General features: G+C 38.4%; 1 long non-coding RNA gene across 2 annotated transcripts in view; it reads left to right on the forward strand.

Moving 5' to 3' along the window:
* The window catches only part of LOC131942368 (uncharacterized), a 43750-nt gene that overhangs the window by 21062 nt on the left and 466 nt on the right, over positions 1 to 22222 (forward strand). The gene's annotated exons all lie outside the window — the stretch shown is intronic.

Raw genomic sequence — 22222 nt, forward strand, 5'->3', positions numbered from 1 at the left:
TTGTGATGTATAGCATTTATTTTCTACTTTTTAGTTCAATCAGAAAACGTGGGGTTTTTTAAACTTTTTTAATGATTATTATTATTTACTGAAGCTCGTCTTTACAATGCCAGTGGTATGTTCGCTGCCACAATGCCTAGCATGTGATTGTGTTAGCTAGTGAATACGAACAAATCTTCTGATGTATGTGTTTACACAGCCTTCAATAAAAAAATAAAACGTCTTTGGCGGTAACGTCCATCTAGGAACTATAACAAAATATTTACCCCCCCCCCCCCCCCCCCCCCCCGCGTCATGTGATCGTCGGGTATTCCCACCCCTCCCCTCTACCTTGACAAAAATGAGCAGTACAGGACTCGATTTTAATCGCTGGGATCCGGTTCAGTTAAGATAGGTTTACGGGACACTAAAGACTTACAGACATGCCAAAGTTCGACGTAGTCATAAAAAAAAGTTTTACGACTTTTTTTTCTGCCGGAGAATTTTTTTTTTTTTTTTGCTTACCCATGATTTATTGTATTGTTGTACGCTTGGCGTGCAAATTGTGTAGTGTGTCTGAAATGGAGAATTGAAATGTTTGCACTAAATAGAATAGTCAGCGGGGGGAATAGTCGTGTTTACATTGCAGTCATTCGTGGTAGTTGTAGATCAAAACTTGTCTCATTGGATTCAATGAAACAATTTCTTTTATTTATCGTTAAAAGTAAAACTAATTTAAAACTTGAAGTAATAATACTGAGACAATCTTCATACTAGTACAAGACAATTTTTAATAATATGCTCGAATCAATTTTGTTTTTATTGAGTATGAATTTGTGATGCAAAAAAAAAAATGACAATGGAAGATTAAATTAAATGTTCGTCAGAAACCTGAAGCTTGTCAGATAGTTATCTAACACATTATCTTAGCCAGATAACAGATTATCTATGGCATATCATTGACAACAACAACATGTCACATATGTCAGACAACATATTTACAACCCACCCAAACGCCACCTGTGACTGCCAGGGTCCTTACATTTACAACGCTCGTCTTATGGTAAAACCTTAACAAAAAAATATTGTCCCTACAGGTAACTGTGTGGTATGGGAGCATGCACAGATTACGTAACACAACATTGTAACATTTTTACACACACCCTCCTGATATAACATTATGTAACAATTTTACTGACCACCACTCCTAAAATTACTTATCATTGAACTAACTTCCCACCCCATCCTTCCCCCTCTATGTTCCCTATAAGGGGTAAAAGTTAGTATGCTAAGTGTATTTTTGTGTGCGCGGGGTTCTAAAAGTCTTATACATGGATATATGAATTTGACAAAATGACTTCGAAGCAGGTTCAAAACTACGTGCACACCACACCCCCCCCCCCGCCCACACACACATCCCTAATATAACACAATACAAATTATTATAAAGCACCATCCTGCTACACACAACCCAATATGAAAAATATTAACCACCATCCTACCACTTCTTACACAATTTACCACAATGATACATCCCTCTTAAACAAAGACACCAATCAATTTACCACAAAGATACATCCCCCTTAAACAAAGATATCAACCAATTTACCACAACGATACATCCCCCTTAAACAAAGACGCCAACCAATTTACCACAATGGTACATCCCCCCAACAATGGTACATCCCCCCCCCCCCCCTTAAACAAAGACACCAACCATAACAAGACGAAAACTTTCAACACTAACCTGAGTACAACTTTATTTAACCAACGAACCCACCACAAGCGCCCAGTGCAAACACTACAACCGCACCTCAAATAAATTTGTCTGGGAGCATATCTAATCAAGCATCATATTTCCAGCCATCCAAACGGATAATAAATAATCGCTTCTGCATTGGAAGTGTTGCGCATGCGCCGGATGATACATCCAAATGGATGAGTTATATTTGACTCATCATAAGTTTCCCAGGATGCTATGTTTTTGTTATTTCTATTTTCCCCCTACGAATAACGCGGAAATATTTTTTTTTGTATTATTGTTTTGCTGACGTCATTTTGTTGATTCTTACTTTCTTTTTATTTTTTTTTTTTTACTGTTTGTGGTTAGTTTTTTCTCTGTATCCGCTCTGTTTATTTTTGGAGTCTAATCTTGCGAAGGTAAATGAAAAATAAATAACTCGGGACGTCTTTGTCAAACTTGTCAATAACAAAAACTGCGAGCTGTTAAATATACTCCGTATAGATCGCTCGGTAGAGTATCGAAGGGGAGGGTACTCAAGGTATTGAGGCCACGGGAACTGAGGAGAGAGGAACAGGAGAAGGGAACTTGGGAGAGAGGAACAGGAGAAGGGAACTGGGGAGAGAGAAATTTAAGAGAAAGGAACTGGAGAAGGGAACTGGGGAGAGAGGAACTGGAGAAGGGAACTGGGGAGAGAGGAACTGGGGAGAGAGGAACAGGAGAAGGGAACTGGGGAGAGAGAGAGGAACTGGGGAAAGAGGAACTGGGGAGAGGAACTGGAGAGAGAGGAACTGGAGAGAGAGGGACTTGGGAGAGAGGAACTGGAGAAGGGAACTGGGGAAAGAGGAACAGGAGAAGGGAACTGGGGAGAGAGGAACAGGAGAAAGGAACTGGGGAGAGAGGAACAGGAGAAAGGAACTGGGGGAGAGAGAGAGGAACTGGGGAAAGAGGAACTGGGGAGAGGAACTGGAGAGAGAGGAACTGGAGAGAGAGGGACTTGGGAGAGAGGAACTGGAGAAGGGAACTGGGGAAAGAGGAACAGGAGAAGGGAACTGGGGAGAGAGGAACAGGAGAAGGGAACTGGGGAGAGAGGAACAGGAGAAGGAAACTGGGGAGAGAGGAACAGGAGAAGGAAACTGGGGAGAGAGGAACAGGAGAAGGAAACTGGGGAGAGAGGAACAGGAGAAGGAAACTGGGGAGAGAGGAACAGGAGAAGGAAACTGGGGAGAGAGGAACAGGAGAAGGAAACTGGGGAGAGAGGAACAGGAGAAGGTAACTGGGGAGAGAGGAACTGGAGAGAGAGGAACTTGGGAGAGAGGAACAGGAGAGAGAGGAACTTGGGAGAGAGGAACTGGGGAAGAAGGGAACTGTGGAGAGAGGAACAGGAGAAGGGAACTGGGGAGAGAGGAACTGGGGAGAAAGTCTAGTTTACTTTAAATTGCAAGAACATGTTTATTAGTTTGAAATAGGGGGACGCCTTCATTAGTCAGGACTTTTGGGTATTTGGTTTATTTGTAAGCAGAAAACGTTGTATAGAAGTTGCCAGAAAATGGCTGAAGGGTTGTACCGAGTAATTTTTGTAGATCTGTACCCAGTAATTGTAGTGGAACTGTACCCTGTAATTGTAGCGGAACTGTACCCCGTAATTGTAATAGAGTTGTACCAAGTAATTGTAGAGTTGTACCCAGTAATTGAAGTAAAACTTTACCCTGTGATTGAGTTGTACCCAGTAATTGTAGCTGAACTGTACCCAGATAAAAACGAACTGAGTAGAGAAATTTCCTTCTGTGTTTATTGTTGGCACTTCCCGCTCGAGTTCAAATAAACATAAACGTTGGGCTACAGTGTCGCGTGGTTTTTTTAGTGGGGGGGGGGGGGGGGGGGGGGGGGGGTAAGGGAAATAATCCTTAATAGACAAAAGAGCGACAACAATGGCAAATATTTTCTCCGGGACGGCCTATTTTATACTCACATCTTATCTATAGTGTTTTTCTCAAAGTTTATGCTTACAAGATGATACTTTTTTTCTACTTTGATAACACTTTTAAACAAATAAACATAGACATGAGAACTTGTAAATATTTCTGCTGTTACAAATGAAAACTTCTACTAGAAAGGTAACACATAACAAATATTACAAATATGGGACGGCGTGGCCGAATTGTAGAGCGCTCGGCCGCTAGCCCGAAGGTCTCGAATTCGGATTACGGTTCGCAGGACGTGCCTGAGTCCACCCAGCTCTGATGGGTACCTGACCCATGTTAGTGAAGGTAAAGGCAGCTGGACATATGCCGAGGTCAAGATGTGAACTCCACCTATTGGATCGTTAGATCTTACAGGGGAACTTTAGCTTGGCTATTACAAATGCAAATCACCATCATATTTAACCATTAATACTATTCCAAAGACAAAATACCACTATAAATTTCAACCAATAATACTATTCCAAGAGCAAAGTACCTCTATAAAATACTATTCCAAATGCCAAATACCACAATAAACTTCAACCACGAATACTACTAAAGTTTACCATTGCTCATCCAAATAAAAAAAAATGTGTCGCTAGTCAAACATCCAATGTTTAGCCGGATCGCTAACGATTCGCTGAGAGAGCGACTCGTCCACCCTTTTATCGCACACTCCAGAGATTCCTCCAGAAATTGTACACCGTCCGTCGGTGTAGGTGTAGGCATTCAATGCTGGCGGCCCGCGGGTCGGTGTAGCATTCAATGCTGACGGCCCGCGGGTCGGTGTAGGCACGCAACCCTCATACGTCGGATGTGGATAAAACCAGCATTGATGTCACTATGAGTGGGCGTGAAATTCTCATGCAGGAAATTATTGGTCATTAATTTATGTTTACATATTTATTTATCCGTATTGTACAAATTTAAATAAAAATGCTGTATATATTTCGTGTTTTGTAAACTCCTATCCCAGAAACAAGTGTGCACCTGATCCTATAAGATGTGTAGATGGAAACATCGGTACCTAACCAAACTCCTGTTTCAAATAGCGAAACGACATAATACACCCTGAATGATTACATCGGCTCCCTAACACAAATACTGTTTATTTCTTTTACTCTTGGGGGGGGGGGGGCAGATGGGGAGGTCCGCACTTAATTTTCTTGGGGATCGGATACTGGTTTAAGTGTATATTTTCGATATAAGACACTTTTTTTCTCTATTTCGTTGGGGAGGGGTGAGGGGGGGGGGGGTGAGCGTGTTTCTGGAGGCAGTGCACCCACCCCCATTTTGAAGCTGTAACTGAAAGAAATTCTGAACATGAGCAAAAAACTGTTTTCCAAAATGTTTAAAGTACAAGGATATAGCTAAACACTGTTACACAAAATGCTAATTACCGACTAGGAACTAATTGCTATAATCAATCGACCAACCATAACTCCCTAAATTCAAAACAACGATCAGCAGATCGCTAGAAGCAAACGGCCATCAAATTGTTAAAAACAGCTTTCAGATTGTAATGACTTGTGTTTAAAGCAGATATTAGTGACCTGTGTTATGGCAGATATTAATGACCTGTGTTATAAAGCAGATATTAATTACCTGTGTTATAAAGCAGATATTAATGACCTGTGTTATAACAGATATTAATGACCTGTATTATAGCAGATATTAATGACCTGTGTTATAAAGCAGATATTAATGGCCTGTGTTATAAAACAGATATTAATGACCTGTGTTATAAAGCAGATATTAATGACCGTGTTATAGCAGATATTAATGACCTGTGTTTATAGCGAGGTGTTGGCTGCTGACCGTATATACACTTGCAGACAGATAACAATATCTTTCGGGTATTCCCGTGCAATTAACTGCCTAGTTTATTACTTAGGGGTCAGATAAAATGATAGCGGCGCTGGAGAGATGATGATGAATTATTTCCTTTATGAGCTGCAAAAAATAAATAAATGGTCGACATTTATAGGGTTCCCTTTAACGCCATGGGATCCTGAGGTAATACGGCGATCCCTGTAACGATCCTAGTGTTAAAGCTAGACTGGCTTATCTAAATGTACGTGTGTTTGTCTGGTTGAGTCGTCGCATTACAGGTAGGGGGGGGGGGGGTGCCTGGTGGAAAGTAATATCTGGGGGGAGGAGAGGGCGCGCCCTCATATGTTGGATGATAACCAGAGCCTAATGGAGGTGGTTGGCGCCATGCAGGGTTTTATATCTCTTAGAAATAACCGTTTTTCGTTCCTCGGTTTCAGAGGATACTTTTTTATGTATAGGTATGAGCAAGTTTTTAACTTAGAGATAATGGTGGGGGGGGGGGGGGTAGGTATATTGGATCCCTACCTCCACCCTAACCCTCCTCCACCTTTGCGGAAAATGCAGTTCGGTTATTGCTCACTTTCTAATCATAATTAGTGCTCTAACGGACTGGTGAGCGTGCATGAAGACGTTGTACAATTTTATCCATGTATCCTTGTATCCTTATATCCTCATATCCTTATATACTTGTATCCTTATATCCTTATATCCTTATATCCTTATATCCTTATATCCTTATATCTTTATATCCTTATATCCTTATATCCTTATATCCTTATATCCTTATATCCTTATATCCTTATATCCTTATATCCTTATATCCTTATATCCTTATATCCTTATACCCTTGTATCTTTTCATCCTTGTATCAAATTATCGAAATGTGCTTACCCCGTCAATGCCAGTTTGTTTACGTCTTTTATCCTTAATATGATGTGGGACGAAGTGGCCTAGCGGTAGAGCGCTAGACTGCCAACAAGAAAATCTCGAGTTCGAACCCGGGTTTAAGTCAGGGGAACATCCCTAAGTCCACCCAGCACTAATGGGTACCTAACTCGTGTTTGGGAAAGTAAAGGCGGAAGGGCATAGTGCAGGCCACACTATCTCTTCATATGCCGAGGTCAAGAAACAAGTGATCTCTATCAGCCCAATGGATCGCTGGGTCTAAAGAGGAATCTTTTTTTAGACCGTGTCCCAATTCTGGTTTTATCCTTATTGTTGTATGTCTTCTTATCCTTATTCCGGTGTTTTATCCTTATTCTTGTATGTGTTCTTATCCTTATTCTGGTGTGTTTTATCCTTATTCTTGTACGTCTTCTTATCCTAATTCTGGTGTACACAAGCCTAGTTATTTTATGTCCTTTTATTCCACTTATCTTCCTTTAACTTAATTATGCCCCTTTGTTAGAGTGTATTGTGTCCTAATTCTGCAATCTCTTTCTATATTAGGGATTTTCATATGAACCTATCCTCGCGAAAATAAATCTAACAGAAGTTACAGAAAGCAAATTTTCCTTTCAAATGTAGATCTAGCAGAGTGTATCTCTGTCTTCGGTCTTTTTTTTTAAATCGTGTATATTACACCAGGTAGAGCCTTATTTTACTTTTCCGCCCACACCCACCCATAGACTTGAGTCAGGTACCCATCAGAGCTGAGTGGACTCAAGGACGTACTACAGACTGGAGATCTTAGGATTAGAGAAGCGGTTTGAAAACTCTCCAGGAAATTATCTCGCCTCGACATTACGGCTTCGTCAGCATTGTCAACCCTTGTGGAGTATCATTTCAGCTTGTGTTATTCTAACTCTAAATTCTAAGTAACGTAACGAATCATGCAGGAAATACAAAAACTAGTGATTTAAAGTATTACTTTATTTATTGTATTTGTCACCGGGTGTAACAATATCATTTTATTATCCCCCGCAAACCGTAGAGATGCTTAAAGTAGACATCAATGGTGAGTTCAAGTTACTGTAATGTCGGTCGTTAAATTTGTTTCATGAGCGCCGCTAGGATTCTTTTGACAGGGGCGTTCACTCACCGGGTGGGGTGTGCGTGCGTGCGTGTGTGCGTGTATTTAATTATTTTTATCAAATACTTATTTAAATGTTATTTCGATTTAACATTTGTATACAAACTTGTACTCAGTAATGTTATGTGTTTTTATTTCTTCTAAAAACAGTACGGGTGGGGGAGTGAGAGATAGCATTCGAACCTCGTTGACCTGTTACCTTAGTGTAGTGGCTACCCTGGCTATAGTAGGTAGCCTCTCGTTTACGTAGCAATCATAATTATGTCGGCTACCCTAATTTAAATGGCTACCCTGCCGCAAGTGGCTAGCCAGATTTTCAGAAAATCTTGCACTAGTTGAAACACAGTTCATGATGTGTATTGCCTGATAAAAAAAAATAAAAAAAGTTTATGTCTATTTCATCGTTATCTAAAACAATTTAAATCTTTTTTATCGTTGTCTAAAAATATTGTCTGTTTTTTTTTTTCGTTATCTTAGAAGATATTCGAATATTTCATAGTTGTCTAAAAAAGTTCGTTTCTGTTTTATTTTTTTATAAAAAAAATGTCTTGATTGTTTGTTTAATTATTGCCTAAAATGTTCTCTGTTTTATAGCTGTCTAACTATTGATAATTTGTGTTTTATAGTTGTCTAGCTATTGATAATTTGTGTTTTATAGTTGTCTAGCTATTGATAATTTGTGTTTTATAGTTGTCTAGCTGTTGATAATTTATGTTTTATAGTAGTCTAGCTATTGATAATTTGTGTTTTATAGTTGTCTAGAAATTGATAATTCGTGTTTTATAGTTGTCTAGCTCTTGATGTTTTGTGTTTTATAGTTGTCTAGAAATTGATATTTTGTGTTTTATAGTTGTCTAGCTATTGATATTTTGTGTTTTATAGTTGTCTAGCAATTGATGTGTGTTTTATAGTTGTCTAGCATTTAATTATTTGTTTTATCGTTGTCTAAGAAACGGATCATCTCCGTTTTAAAGTATCATGTAAAATACTCATGTTTAAACGTTTTTTTTTTAATCTTCATGTTTTGTTTCATCCTAAGTCCAACCAAACTGAACATACTTGTGGTAAAAAAAAATTACTGTAGCCGTGCCTGATTTGAGAATATGAACAAATTTAGGTTTGTAGCCTGATGCTGGTTCCATGCGTTGTTTTTTTATCGTCTTATAAAACAAGGTTTTTATGCGGATTTCATTAGTGATGGGGAGAGTGTATGTGTGTGTGTGTGGGGGGGGGGGGGGGGAGGGGGTATGTGTGAGGTAAAAGGTAGATTTGTGTAAAGGTTAGGTAGGTCCCAGGTGAGACCATAACTGATATATTACTAGGTAAGTCCAAAGATGGATTAGTGCAAAAAAGTTGGGTTTGGTCAGGTAAAGCGCAAGTTCAAATTGTAATCAAATTGAGTTTCTGGTGGAAATTCGAAGATGCCGTTTTTTCCCTCTCTTTCTCTCTCTCTCTCTCTCTCCCTCTCTTTTCTCTCTCTCTCTCTCTCTCTCTCTCTCTCTCTCTCTCTCTCCCTCTCTTTTCTCTCTCTCCCTCTCCCTCTCTTTTCTCTCTCTCTCCCTCCATGTACGTTTCTCAATGTGTTAGACATAGACTTTGAATGTCGCCATTCTAATTTGTTTCGTCATATCAATTTCCATTACACAGCGATCAACCCCCGCTCCTAAAAAATACTGTCAACAATCTATCAATGTCTACACAATCATTATCTGCTTAGTGTTATACAATCAAGACTCGCCTACATTTTTAAACAGTAAAACAATCTCCCTATGTTTAATTGAGCAAAAACCATCTAAATAGTAAAATAATTACCAATGTCTAGATCAAGTACCAATGTCTAAATCAAGTAAGACTCAAGGGATTAAATAATTACAAATCTCTTTAATCAATAAAAATCACAAGAAATTCAAATAATCCAACATTTTCACAATGTTTTATTAATCTCAACATGCTAATAAAATTAAGACACCTCTCTTAAAACATGTGAACTCTACTTCACCTGCTCCGTGGACCGTCAGGTTCGAAAGTGAAACTTCACCCTTAAAACAATCACAAATCACCGCACATCTCTCACATCCAGAGGCTATAATTTCTTCAGTTACTCATATCTCCCCCCCCCCCTTCAAATCCCATCCCATCTTATTGTAATTCCAATGTGAGCACTACAAAAACAAAAACCCCAAGAACCATTCATCCTCCTCCATACCGCGAGAGCCAAAGTCTACGATCTCCAACCAAGCCTCCCGTTATTAAACCCCCGTCCTTAATTTCGTCTGCAAATCAGTTTCTCCCCTCTTGCATGTTCCTCTCCCCCCATCTTCAACAGCCATTACCCAGCGGGCTAGCAGCCTCCCATCAAGGGAAACGGCCATGAAACGGCAGGGGCAAGCACTCTCATGGTCGCGTTCCATCTTCGAGGATGGGTTGTCTATCGGTATTCGTTAACTCGCCACGTTTTAAAAAAAAAAAAAACCCGGTTTAAAAGGCTAATCTCATCGCTGTGTGTGTAGGATGTTAAGCTTTGCTTTTTAGTCAAAGGCGTTGATTTGCGTTAGGGTTAGTATCACAAGTGGTAGTTAACCTCGGGGAGTTTAATCTGTTTTGGGTTAACTGTAATCTCGTCTTGAAAATGCTAACGTGCTCAAAATTGGAACATCTTCCGGGGATGAGATGTTTCGGGTGCCAGCGTAGGGTGAAATGAAAAGAAATAAGATCGTTAGATGGGTCATTAAACCAGCATGGTACCATCTTGATGAACTAGTGGGACCCAGCGTTTAACTGTAGGGGGACCCGAAGACACGGGTAGGGGGCCCCATTCCAGATGTAATTTGAGATACATTTTCTGGGATTTGCTTGGTACGACTACCTCTTTTATGGTTGGTTAATGGGCGGTGCCAGCCCGTTTATGTTAGGCCAATCAACCACTTAGCGGTTTATATCTTCGCTGACAACCAGGTCTAGAGGGTTGGCACACTACGTTATTTGACGGTCTGGTCTAGTTCTTTAAAACAATATCCTTTTAGTCTAGTTCTCTAATACAGTATCCTTTTAGTCTAGTTCTCCAATGCATTATCCTTTTAGTCTAGTTCTCCAATGCATTATCCTTTTAGTCTAGTTCTCCAATGCATTATCCTTTTAGTCTAGTTCTCTAATACAATATCCTTTTAGTCTAGTTCTCTAATACAGTATCCTTTTAGTCTAGTTCTCCAATGCATTATCCTTTTAGTCTAGTTCTCCAATGCATTATCCTTTTAGTCTAGTTCTCTAATACAATATCCTTTAAGACTAGTTCTTTAATACGATATCGATCTAGTCTAGTTCTCTAATATAATATCCTTTTAGTCTAGTTCTCTAATACAATATCCCTTTAGTCTAGTTCTCTAATACTTTATCCTTTTAGTCTAGTTCTCTAATAAAATATCCTTTTAGTATACTTCTCTAATACAATATGGTTCTAGTCTAGTTCTCTAATAAAATATCGTTCTATTCTAGCTCTCCAATACAGAAATGTTCTTTGCTGTTATTCTTCTAATTCTAATTCAATATTGTCCTAATCTCGCCCTCCAGTAGAACAATATTTCAACCTTGTTCTTTAGTACGAAATCTACATTGTTCTAGTCTAATATATTCTTCAAAAAAAATGTTACATTAAAAAAACAAGTAATTAAAAAAAGTCTAGTGACAATTTTAGCGCAATTTCCTTGTGTTATCTAAAAATAGCTCTGTCGTAGCGTAAATCAAGTGCAGTGTTAGTAAAACCATTGGTTAGTTATTAAAACGTTTTTTATTAAATTTTTTTTCAGTATTTTACATGTTTTATTTACAATAGAGTAACATGACTAAAAACCATTGCGCGCCCAGCTACCGAACGTGACGTCGCAGCCATTGAACGTGATGGCGCAGCTATTGAACGTGATGACGCGTGTGGTGTGGTTGCATAAAATGCCTACTAATTCGGTCCAAATTTTAATTAATTCAAAAAAAATTGTGTGACCAAACGAAAGGATATTTTTGAAAACTTTCTTCGGCAATATTGTTCTAAATTATGGCAGGAATCGATAGGTACATGTTTCAAGTCGCTAAGTGGTCTGGTTGCCGAGATATGGGCCAAAAAACTGCTTTTTTTCGAGGTTTTTTGGCTTTTCCGGGAAATCCATGAAAGAAACCCGGAATTTTTATGGCCTATGTTCATCCTCGTAACTTGCTTAACATAATTGTTTTTGTAACTAGTCATCGATATTGCTTCGTTGAGGAGGAGATACGACTTAAAGCTGCGGACACACATCCATACATTCATCCATCCATCCATCCAGAAATGACGGGTTAATAAACGCAATTCTCCAGAATGGAAATTGCGCTAAAAACAGTGTAGAGACACAGCAAGCGTTTTGTTATAGATAACCTTCTATTTTATAAGTTAACCCAATGTTTCCTAGTACACGACAAAAAAAACAACAGTCATTAACGGAAGTTGCGTCACCGCAAGCTCACGTGTCTTTCTGCCTGTTCAACTTTCGCTATCCCAGCGCTCCTTCCTCGAGAACGACGCGGTTGCGGAAATATCCGAAACCTTTAACCTTACGCGGTGAAACCTACGTATCCGCCCGGCTCTCAACGCCACACCGACAGGCCTACGTTAGCGTGGCGATATCGACCAATTAAATTCACAGAAACCTACCTTTTAACCCTTTGGTTACCACAACGCTAAGTACCCTGACAGACGAGAATTAACCCAACAGAGAGAGGTTAACCCTTAGGCGGCTATGGAGAGAAGGCAAGAAAAAAAAATTCTCTAACGATGGAGTTTGGCATCCGGCGGTTACCTTACGTTAACCTGGGGGTTACCTGATCCCGGGGGTCTAAACCAGGCCAGGAGCACGTGTTTTCTCCACATGTCGTCTGCTGGGAGGAATCTTTAGATCAGGCGACGCTTGCATGATCTGGAAGGAAGACGTCTGATTGAGTCGTGAAGTGGTAGACATGCGCAGATGAAATATTTCAACTCACCAACGTTCTCATTCTCGTTTAGCTTACTTTCTTCTTCTTCTTCGTTCTTAAATATAATGTTCGACGGGGTTAACCACCTATTTCAACCTGTTTTTTCTTTATGGATTTGCTTCCATAGCCTTTGTCCATCCAATAACTAACTGCAAGGCAGCGGTTGTTTGATTTTGGAGTTTACTCTCCTATATATATATATATAGGAATATTTAGACATTTTATAAATAAATAAATAAATAAATAAATAAATAAATAAATAAATAAATAAATAAATAAATAAATAAATAAATAAATAAATAAATAAATAAATAAATAAATAAATAAATAAATAAATAAATAAATAAATAAATAAATAAATAAATAAATAAATAAATAAATAAATAAATAAATAAATAAATAAATAAATAAATAAATAAATAAATAAATATATATATATATATATATATATATATATATATATATATATATATATATATATATATATATAACAGGTTTTTTTCGGGTTGGGGGGGTGACACCGGGTGACACCCGACCTCGCGACGCCAATGAGTGAATGGGCTTATAAATGGAGCTGAAATAAATTTGGAAATAAAAAAAAAATAATATTATTATTATAAAAAAAAGAAAAATATAAGGGTATTTCTTTTCCTTGTGGGCTGGATATAGTAAATACTAAAATACTTTTTTTCTGACATGTATTTCCATTTATTGAAGATGGTTTAGCTATACAAAACGCATAATTTTAATTTCAAACCTGAAAAAGTCAATGTGTTAACTCTTTTTTAAAAAATATGTTTATTTCAATTATAAAAAAGGGAAAACTTAATCCAACTCATTTACATAATTACAACTAGTGTGGTATACAGTGTTCTCATTAGGGAATAAATAAGCTTACAAAGGTTATAACAAAAACTTATTTTCGACAATTTTAACAACATGTATTTTATTATACAGTGTGTATACAAGGTGATAATAAACAGTTAGGATGTACCAGTGAAATCTTCAAAGTTGAGAAGGAGGAGAGGTCATGGGGTTGGAGGCATTGAGATGGGGGGGGGGGGCTGGGGTTTATCTGAGGGTTTCTGTCAGTATTTACGACAAAATAACCACGATGAACTGTTAACAGTAGCCTCTCACCATTTAAAACTTTCACTCTTGTACAAATTGAGCATTCTAAAAATCTAATAGTTTTTTATTTAACATATATTCAAAATGATAATTCTAAAATTTAAAATATTTAAGTATCTGACTTAAAAGTTTTAAGATTACTTACTAATTTTGTATTTCTTTAATGTAAAAAGTAATTTTAATTTCCATTTTATATTAATGAGTATCTATATATTTTTTAAAGACTTAGGTAACATATTCATTGGTTTTATCCCTTGGTTGTTTTAAATCTTTCACATGGGACGTAAATAGTTTCAAAGTTTAATATTAACAATGAAAAATAATCTTGTTACTTTCTGGTATACAGAGTATAGTGTAAGTGCACAAAAATCACTTGAAATGTTGACAATTTTTACAGTTTTACACCTCTGACCTTCATCAAATACGGAGTATAGGCGACTTATTTTAATCAGGCAAAAATACTAATCCAGATTCATCAAAATGTCGGCGTTTGACGCATAATCGAGTAGGAAAAACTGGGTTTTGCAATTTTGTCCGTGTGTGTGTGTGTATGTGTGTGTATATGTGTGTGTGTCTGTGTATCTGTGAACACGATAACTTGAGTACAGTTACAGCTAGGTTGATGAAATTTAATATATAAGTATTGTATCAAATTTGTAGTTCTTTACCAACTTTTTAGCGATTTTTTTGCCTTCTGTGAAATTCTGAGAAATTTCTCTTGAACAGAAGTAAAAATTTACGGTATTTCCGATTTCTAAATTAAAACGCATATGAATTTATAAAGTAATAATATTCCGTGCTATAATATTCTATTTTAAAAAGTTTAAGTAATAAGAAATTGGTAAAAAAAATCATGTCTATTTTATCCTTAGTTGCCATTCCCCCCCCCCCCCATTCCCCGTAGTGTTATATAAGAACACGAGCCGACCCGCAGCGTATCACACGCCGCTATTTAGTTGTTTTATTTTCTACTTTTCAGTAATTCATAATTTGTGAATTTGACAGTACCATTGCTGTCACTGGAAAAAATTTGCTTTAAAACACTAAAACCCTCCTTTCTCCCAACCCCCCCACCCCCCCCCCCCCCACCCCGTGAAAGCAGCCTCCTCTTAGTTACACCCCCCCCCTAAGTTTAAAATAGTTTCGAACTAAATTATCTGCCCCTAATAGGCGTCACTAAACCCGGCTCTACGATTGTAAACATTTAGCGTGAACCACAGCTCACTAGACCATGAGAGGTGAGGGTGGTTGCGATATGCATAGAGAGGAAGAGAGGGGACTGCTAGGCGCGCCTACAGCTTGTTTTCTAACGTCTCCAAGGAGAGAATTATATATATATATATATATATATATATATATATATATATATATATATATATATATATATATATATATATATATATATATATATATATATATATAGATTCTAGAAAATTTAGGGGAGATCACCCCCGCTTTTTTAACACCGCATTGAATCTTAACTTTATTTAAATTATCTAGTAAAGTTTTATATTATAATGAGAATTGATTTTACTTTTAGTTTGTAAAAATGTCTGGGCCAGAGGAATGTGCTATATTGTCCCCGACCAGAGTTAGGCTGTATATGGTGCTATATTGACCCCGACCAGAGTTAGGCTGTATATTGTGCTATATTGTCCCCGACCAGAGTTAGGCTGTATATTGTGCTATATTGTCCCCGACCAGAGTTAGGCTGTATAAGGTGCTATATTGTCCCCGACCAGAGTTAGGCTGTATATGGTGTTATATTGACCCCGACCAGTTAGGCTGTATATGGTGCTATATTGTCCCCGACCAGAGTTAGGCTGTATATGGTGCTATATTGTCCCCGACCAGAGTTAGGCTGTATATTGTGCTATATTGTCCCCGACCAGAGTTAGGCTGTATATGGTGCTATATTGTCCCCGACCAGAGTTAGGCTGTATATTGTGCTATATTGTCCCCGACCAGAATTAGGCTCTATATTGTGCTATATTGTCCCCGGCCAGAGTTAGGTTGTATAGTGTGCTATATTGTCCCCGACCAGTTAGGCTGTATATGGTGCTATATTGTCCCCGACCAGAGTTAGGCTGTATATTGTGCTATATTGTCCCCGACCAGTTAGGCTGTATATTGTGCTATATTGTCCCCGACCAGAGTTAGGCTGTATATTGTGCTATATTGTCCCCGACCAGAGTTAGGCTGTATATGGTGCTATATTGTCCCCGACCATAGTTAGGCTGTATATGGTGTTATATTGACCCCGACCAGAGTTAGGCTGTATATGGTGCTATATTGTCCCCGACCAGAGTTAGGCTGTATATGGTGCTATATTGCCCTCGACCAGAGTTAGGCTGTATATTGTGCTATATTGTCCCCGACCAGTTAGGCTGTATATGGTGCTATATTGTCCCCGACCAGAGTTAGGCTATATATGGTGCTATATTGTCCCCGACCAGAGTTAGGCTGTATATGATGCTATATTGTCCCCGACCAGAGTTAGGCTGTATATTGTGCTATATTGTCCCCGACCAGAGTTAGGCTGTATATGGTGCTATATTGTCCCCGACCAGAGTTAGGCTGTATATGGTGCTATATTGCAAGGCCCCGGAAAACACGGAGCACGTACTCCAGGAATGTACTCTGTATAGCCGGGCAAGAGTCAGACACTGGCCCCAGCCCACCCCACTCAGGGAAAAATTATATGGGACACCTGACAAACTGGAAACCACAGTCCGGTTTGTCCACGAAGTTGGACTTGTTGTCTGAATCCTCCACCATATTCAAAAATTAAGAACGAAGAAGAAGAAGAAGACCCCGACCAGTTAGGCTGTATATGGCGGCTTTGTTAAATATGGAGGCATTTTGTCATTGCCTTTAGTAGGGCTGGATATGACGGCATTGTGTCCTTGACTAGTGTAATGTCGAGTAGGGCGCATTTTATCCTTGCACGGAGTAATGTTGTATAATGTATATGGCGGCATTTGGTCCCCACATTGACTTTGACTGTATAATGGCGGCATTTTTACATTGCACATTAAAAAATATTTACTGCGCTCAGTCTTAATTGAGTATACTAATCAAGTTATATTAATATCTACAAAAAAAATTTTTTAAAAGCGAAAAAAAAGGCTGAAATTAATTTATTTTGTTTCTAACATACCTTTTCAAAAAGCAAAGCACACATGTTTGGGAACCACTTTTTTCTCGGGGAGGGGGGGGGGGGGCTAGAAATTTTCGGGGGGCTGACTAAAATTTTCGGGGGGGGGGGGGGCGGACACTGGTAAAGGTATATATTTTCTATATAAATTATATTTCCTTCAGGGGGCGGAGGGGGCGGTAGACATTTTTCGGGGGTCTCTGTCGTCGTCCCCCCCCCCCCCCCGAAGAGATGCCTGCAAGAAACACTGCTGTATGTTGTGGCGAGTGGTGAATGTTCCCTTAATATTTTGTCTGATGTGTTTTGCGCGCCGTTTCTATAGTATAGGCATTTCGATAGGGGCGCATAAAACACACATGTTTGGGAACCACTGTATGTTGTGGTGAATGGCGAATATTTCTGCACTATTTTGTCTGATGTTTACAGTGCCGTGTGCGTATTACATCGGGATATAGGAAACTCAAATTTGAGAACCACTGTATGTTGTGGTAAACGGCGGACGCTTCTGCCATATTTTGTGCATAGTTTCGATATATTGGGGTATAGAAAATACAAATTTGGGAACGACTGTATGTTGTGGTTAAAAGCGAATGTTTCTGCCATATTTTGTGCATAGTTTCGATATATTGGGGTATAGAAAATACAAATTTGGGAACGACTGTATGTTGTGGTTAAAAGCGAATGTTTCTGCCATATTTTGTGCATAGTTTCGATATATTGGGGTATAGAAAATACAAATTTGGGAACGACTGTATGTTGTGGTTAAAAGCGAATGTTTCTGCCATATTTTGTGCATAGTTTCGATATATCGGGGTATAGGAAACACACATTTGGGAACCACTGTATTTTGTGATGAAAGGCGAATGTTTCAGCCATATTTTGTGCATTGTTTCGATATAAAGGGGTTTAGAAAACACAAATTTGGGAAGCACTGTATGTTGTGGTGAATGGCGGATGCTTCAGCCATATTTTGTCTTGATGTTTGCAGTGCCGTGTTTGTGTTTGTATGTAACGCGTCTGGCGAAAGCTCGGCCGGCATCTGTTCGTGTTGATGTTAGCCGAGCATATGGTCCGGTTAAGCATAAAATTTGAGAGTTGAAGCGCCTCCGTTAATTTTATTATTGCAGCTTGTTATTAAAAAAAAATTTCAATATTTTGTTTTCTTTCTACTCACTAAGTTCCATCTGTTAAGTTATGTTAAAAAGATTGAATATATATATATATATATATATATATATATATATATATATATATATATATATATATATATATATATATAAAATAAAAAAGTTATGTTATACTTTTTAAGGGGCACGTGTACGTAACATGCTCAAATTCACCTCAGTGCTAGACAGGTACTAGAATGTTCCAGAAATCGATCTATCTGTTACTACTTTGATAATGTATGTATAATGTGAACTATATATGTTGGTATGTGTCAATAAATTATAACTATAATACGTATATATATGGGACGGCGAGGCTGAGTGTAAGTAAAGTAAAGTAGAAGTAAAGTTCCCCTTCCAAACCTGAGTGCAAGTAAAGTAGAAGTAAAGTTCCCCTTCCAAACCTGAGTGCAAGTAAAGTAGAAGTAAAGTTCCCCTTCCAAACCTGAGTGCAAGTAAAGTAGAAGTAAAGTTTCCCTTCCAAACCTGAGTGCAAGTAAAGTAGAAGTAAAGTTTCCCTTCCAAACCTGAGTGCAAGTAAAGTAGAAGTAAAGTTTCCCTTCCAAACCTGAGTGCAAGTAAAGTAGAAGTAAAGTTTCCCTTCCAAACCTGAGTGCAAGTAAAGTAGAAGTAAAGTTCCCCTTCCAAACCTGAGTGCAAGTAAAGTAGAAGTAAAGTTTCCCTTCCAAACCTGAGTGCAAGTAAAGTAGAAGTAAAGTTTCCCTTCCAAACCTGAGTGCAAGTAAAGTAGAAGTAAAGTTTCCCTTCCAAACCTGAGTGCAAGTAAAGTAGAAGTAAAGTTTCCCTTCCAAACCTGAGTGCAAGTAAAGTAGAAGTAAAGTTCCCCTTCCAAACCTGAGTGCAAGTAAAGTAGAAGTAAAGTTTCCCTTCCAAACCTGACGGTCTACGTGGCAAGTGAAGTAGAGTTCAGCTGTTTCTGTAACCTCGGCATTTGAAGGGATTGTGTGGTCAGCACTATGCCCAGACGTCTTTACTTTCCCTAACGTGAGTTAGGTACCTCATCAGATGGATTCAGCGGCGGACTACTGACTTAAACCCGGATTCGAACTCGAGATTTTAGGTTTTGAGCGTACGACTGCTAACTTACTAACCTAAAGTCTTAAGTTCGGCCCTCAAAATTTGAGTCTGTATGACGAACTTGAGTATGCTCAGCTCTGATGGGTACCTGACAGCAGTCGAGGAAAGTGTATGTGACTCGAAATCTTCTTTTATAAGTCTATGCAACAAAAACAAATGATCTTTACTACGTCTGTCTAAAATAATACATTATGCTTTTGATAATGCTGGTAGGTTTGTTAAAACTACCTAATAAAAAAAACGGATTATATTACAACTTCTCAACCACAAAAGAAAATTATGTGGCCAATATCAAAAGATTTCATTTTTCTTTTTAAATAATGTATGAGCGCAGCTTCCTTTTAAGAAAAACCCAACCTGCTTGCGGTCTTTGCAGCTCTTTTAACCCATTGTTTAGCTTAAATTGTCTCCCATGATTACTCCCCGTAATTCTGACTTGTTTGGGGCGGGTGTCATTACGTCAGCTTAGCGAGTAACAGTTTGAGGATTTCGGTCTTTGACGAAAGCCTTTGATGAAGTTTCCCTTGATACTTCCTTAATTCGTCCTGAGGAAAACACAACTATTCTGGATTTATATTTTTTTAACATAGCTAATGTCACCTTGACCTCACTCCTTCTTTAGGAAAAACATTAGCCACAACTTTGTTTTCCGTAATTCGAGTTTTGATGTTGTCGGTACAAAGTTAAGCGAACAATTGGTTTTTGCTTTCATTTTTATATAATACTAGAATACCCGTCATCCGTTGGATAACTGTGGGTTTCGGGGGTCATCCATCAAAAAACATCACGTCTGTCACTCAGAGGCATAGCGACCCTTCCCGGCGCCCGGGGACAAAGTTTTCGATTTGAACCCCCCCCTCAAACTTTTGATGTGCAATTCCCCCCCCCCCACTCAAACTTTCGATTTGAACCCCCCTCAACCTATCAATTTATTTTTCCAAACCATTTTGGCGCCCCAACATATGTCCCCCCCCCCTTCCCCCTCCACCTCCCCACCCCCGCCTCCTCTTCCCCCCCCCCCCCGCCTCCCCTCCCCACCCCCCGCCTCCCCTCCCCTACCGTCCCCCCCCCCCCCTCCTCGGTACGCTACTGCAGTGTCACTTATCGTCACAAAAAACAGACCCCACATTCAAATATATGATCTTTTAAAAACACCGAAAACACCGATTTCGGACTATCCCTTCATAAACTGACGTCACAGGTGACCTACTCAACTCTACTTCACCTGCCCAGTGTCCTGCCAAGTCTCAGACAACATGTTTTTATCGTTTAAAAAACAATTCCAGCCGAGCATGTATCTGACCACACTATCCTTTCATATGCTTAGGACAAAGAAACAGATGAACTCTACTTCACCTGCCCTGTATCTTGCCAAGTTCAGATAGGCAACGTTATCATTCACATCTAAAAAAAAATTGAAAAAAAAAATTTCATTGACATATTGGTCTAGAACCCGTTCCTCCTGCATGAGAGCTGACTACGCTACCATTTTAGCTATTTACTCGTGACGTCACAAGTGAATTTTTATACTATACTATGTGTCTCCTTATGCAACTTGATTTACGCGTATAGATTCTAGATCTAGATCTAAAAATAAGTCTAGTAGTACTAACTTTCAAATTAAATTTTATCTTAAATAAGCCAAACAAAGATTTATATAAAATAATTAAGGCCTGAAATAGATTCTAGATGTAGAATTTACATTGAATCTAGTGACCTACATCTAGGCTAGATCTAGATCTAGATCTAGATCTAGGCTAGATTCATAAATTTCCTTCGATAGCTGATCTTTAGATCTAGAGAAATTTATCGTAAAACTAAATGAAAAAGACAGTTGAAAATTGATATAAGTGTTGGAACGTAATAAATACAGCAAGAGGACGTATTGTTTAAGTTATAGCCGGCAGAAAATTAGCTTTGTAACGCGTTAAACTTTTGAACGGGCCACAAAGTCTATGATGGGGTCCGCCATTTTTATTGTACCAAAAATGTAAACACATCAAGGGACGTCACTATCCCCACAAAGTTTATTCAAAGTATTAACATTTTTAAAAAAATACGGTTAATATAACTATGAATAAATCAATAAATTAATTAACGTCTTTAAATAAATTTGTGATCAACAGTCTGTCTGCATTAAAAAATTATTCTCTACCTGCATACTATTTTACAGCTTTCCAGATAGAGTCGAACATATCACAATAGTCGATCAGGCAAACAAATAAATATTCAAACATGTAAACAAAGTTGAGTTTTAGTAGTATATAGATATGCTAATGAATCTAAGGACTTTCATGGGTTTTTACTTTATTTCTTTTTTATGATATTTTATACACGTGATACATGTTCTTTAAAAAGACGCCATTATTTTTTTTTAAAAAATGATTTATTCCAATTACAATTAGCAATCCTTTAGACAAGACTTTTAATATGTATGAGTTATATTTGTTTGTTAAAAGTACGAGCTAATTATTATAATGAGCTTAATCAACTAAAAAAGTATATCTGACCTTTTATAATCTAAGTAGAAATTACCTTTTAAAGTGCTAATATCATTAACGGCGTAGATAAGTCGGATTAGATTATTTACAGGTTTGTTCAAATAAAGAAATAAATATTCAGTGACCTTGACATTTAAAAAAGAATCGTGCAATTTTTACAACGATCATTGACCTTGACTTGATAAAAGTAATCAATGAAGTTACCTCACACGGTTATTAATTACCTCAGCTTTAAAAAAAACTATTTTAATGACCCTTTACCAGGGGCGTAGCGAGGTCGGGTGTCACCCGGTGCGGCACTTAATGGTGTCACCCCCCAGTGGCGTAGTGACCATTCCCGGGGACAAACTTTCAAATTTTCGTCGATTTGCACCCCTCCCCCATCAAACTTTCGATTTGCACCCCCCCCCCCCATTAAACTTGCACCCTCAAGTTTTTCTCTATCTATTTTGCTCTTTTTTGCCTTGGTGTCACCCCCTAAATGGTGTCACCCGGTGCGGTCCGCACCCCCCACCCCCCCCCCCCCCCCCCCTCGCTACGCCTCTGCCCTTTACATAACTGTTATAATTATGAGTGTACTTGATTTCGTTATAAAGCGACCATGCCTCTGTACCTCTTTTTC

This window comes from Physella acuta, unplaced genomic scaffold, assembly GCF_028476545.2.
Source record: "Physella acuta isolate Inbredline_101_S28 unplaced genomic scaffold, ASM2847654v3 ptg000403l, whole genome shotgun sequence".
Lineage (NCBI taxonomy): Eukaryota > Metazoa > Mollusca > Gastropoda > Physidae > Physella > Physella acuta.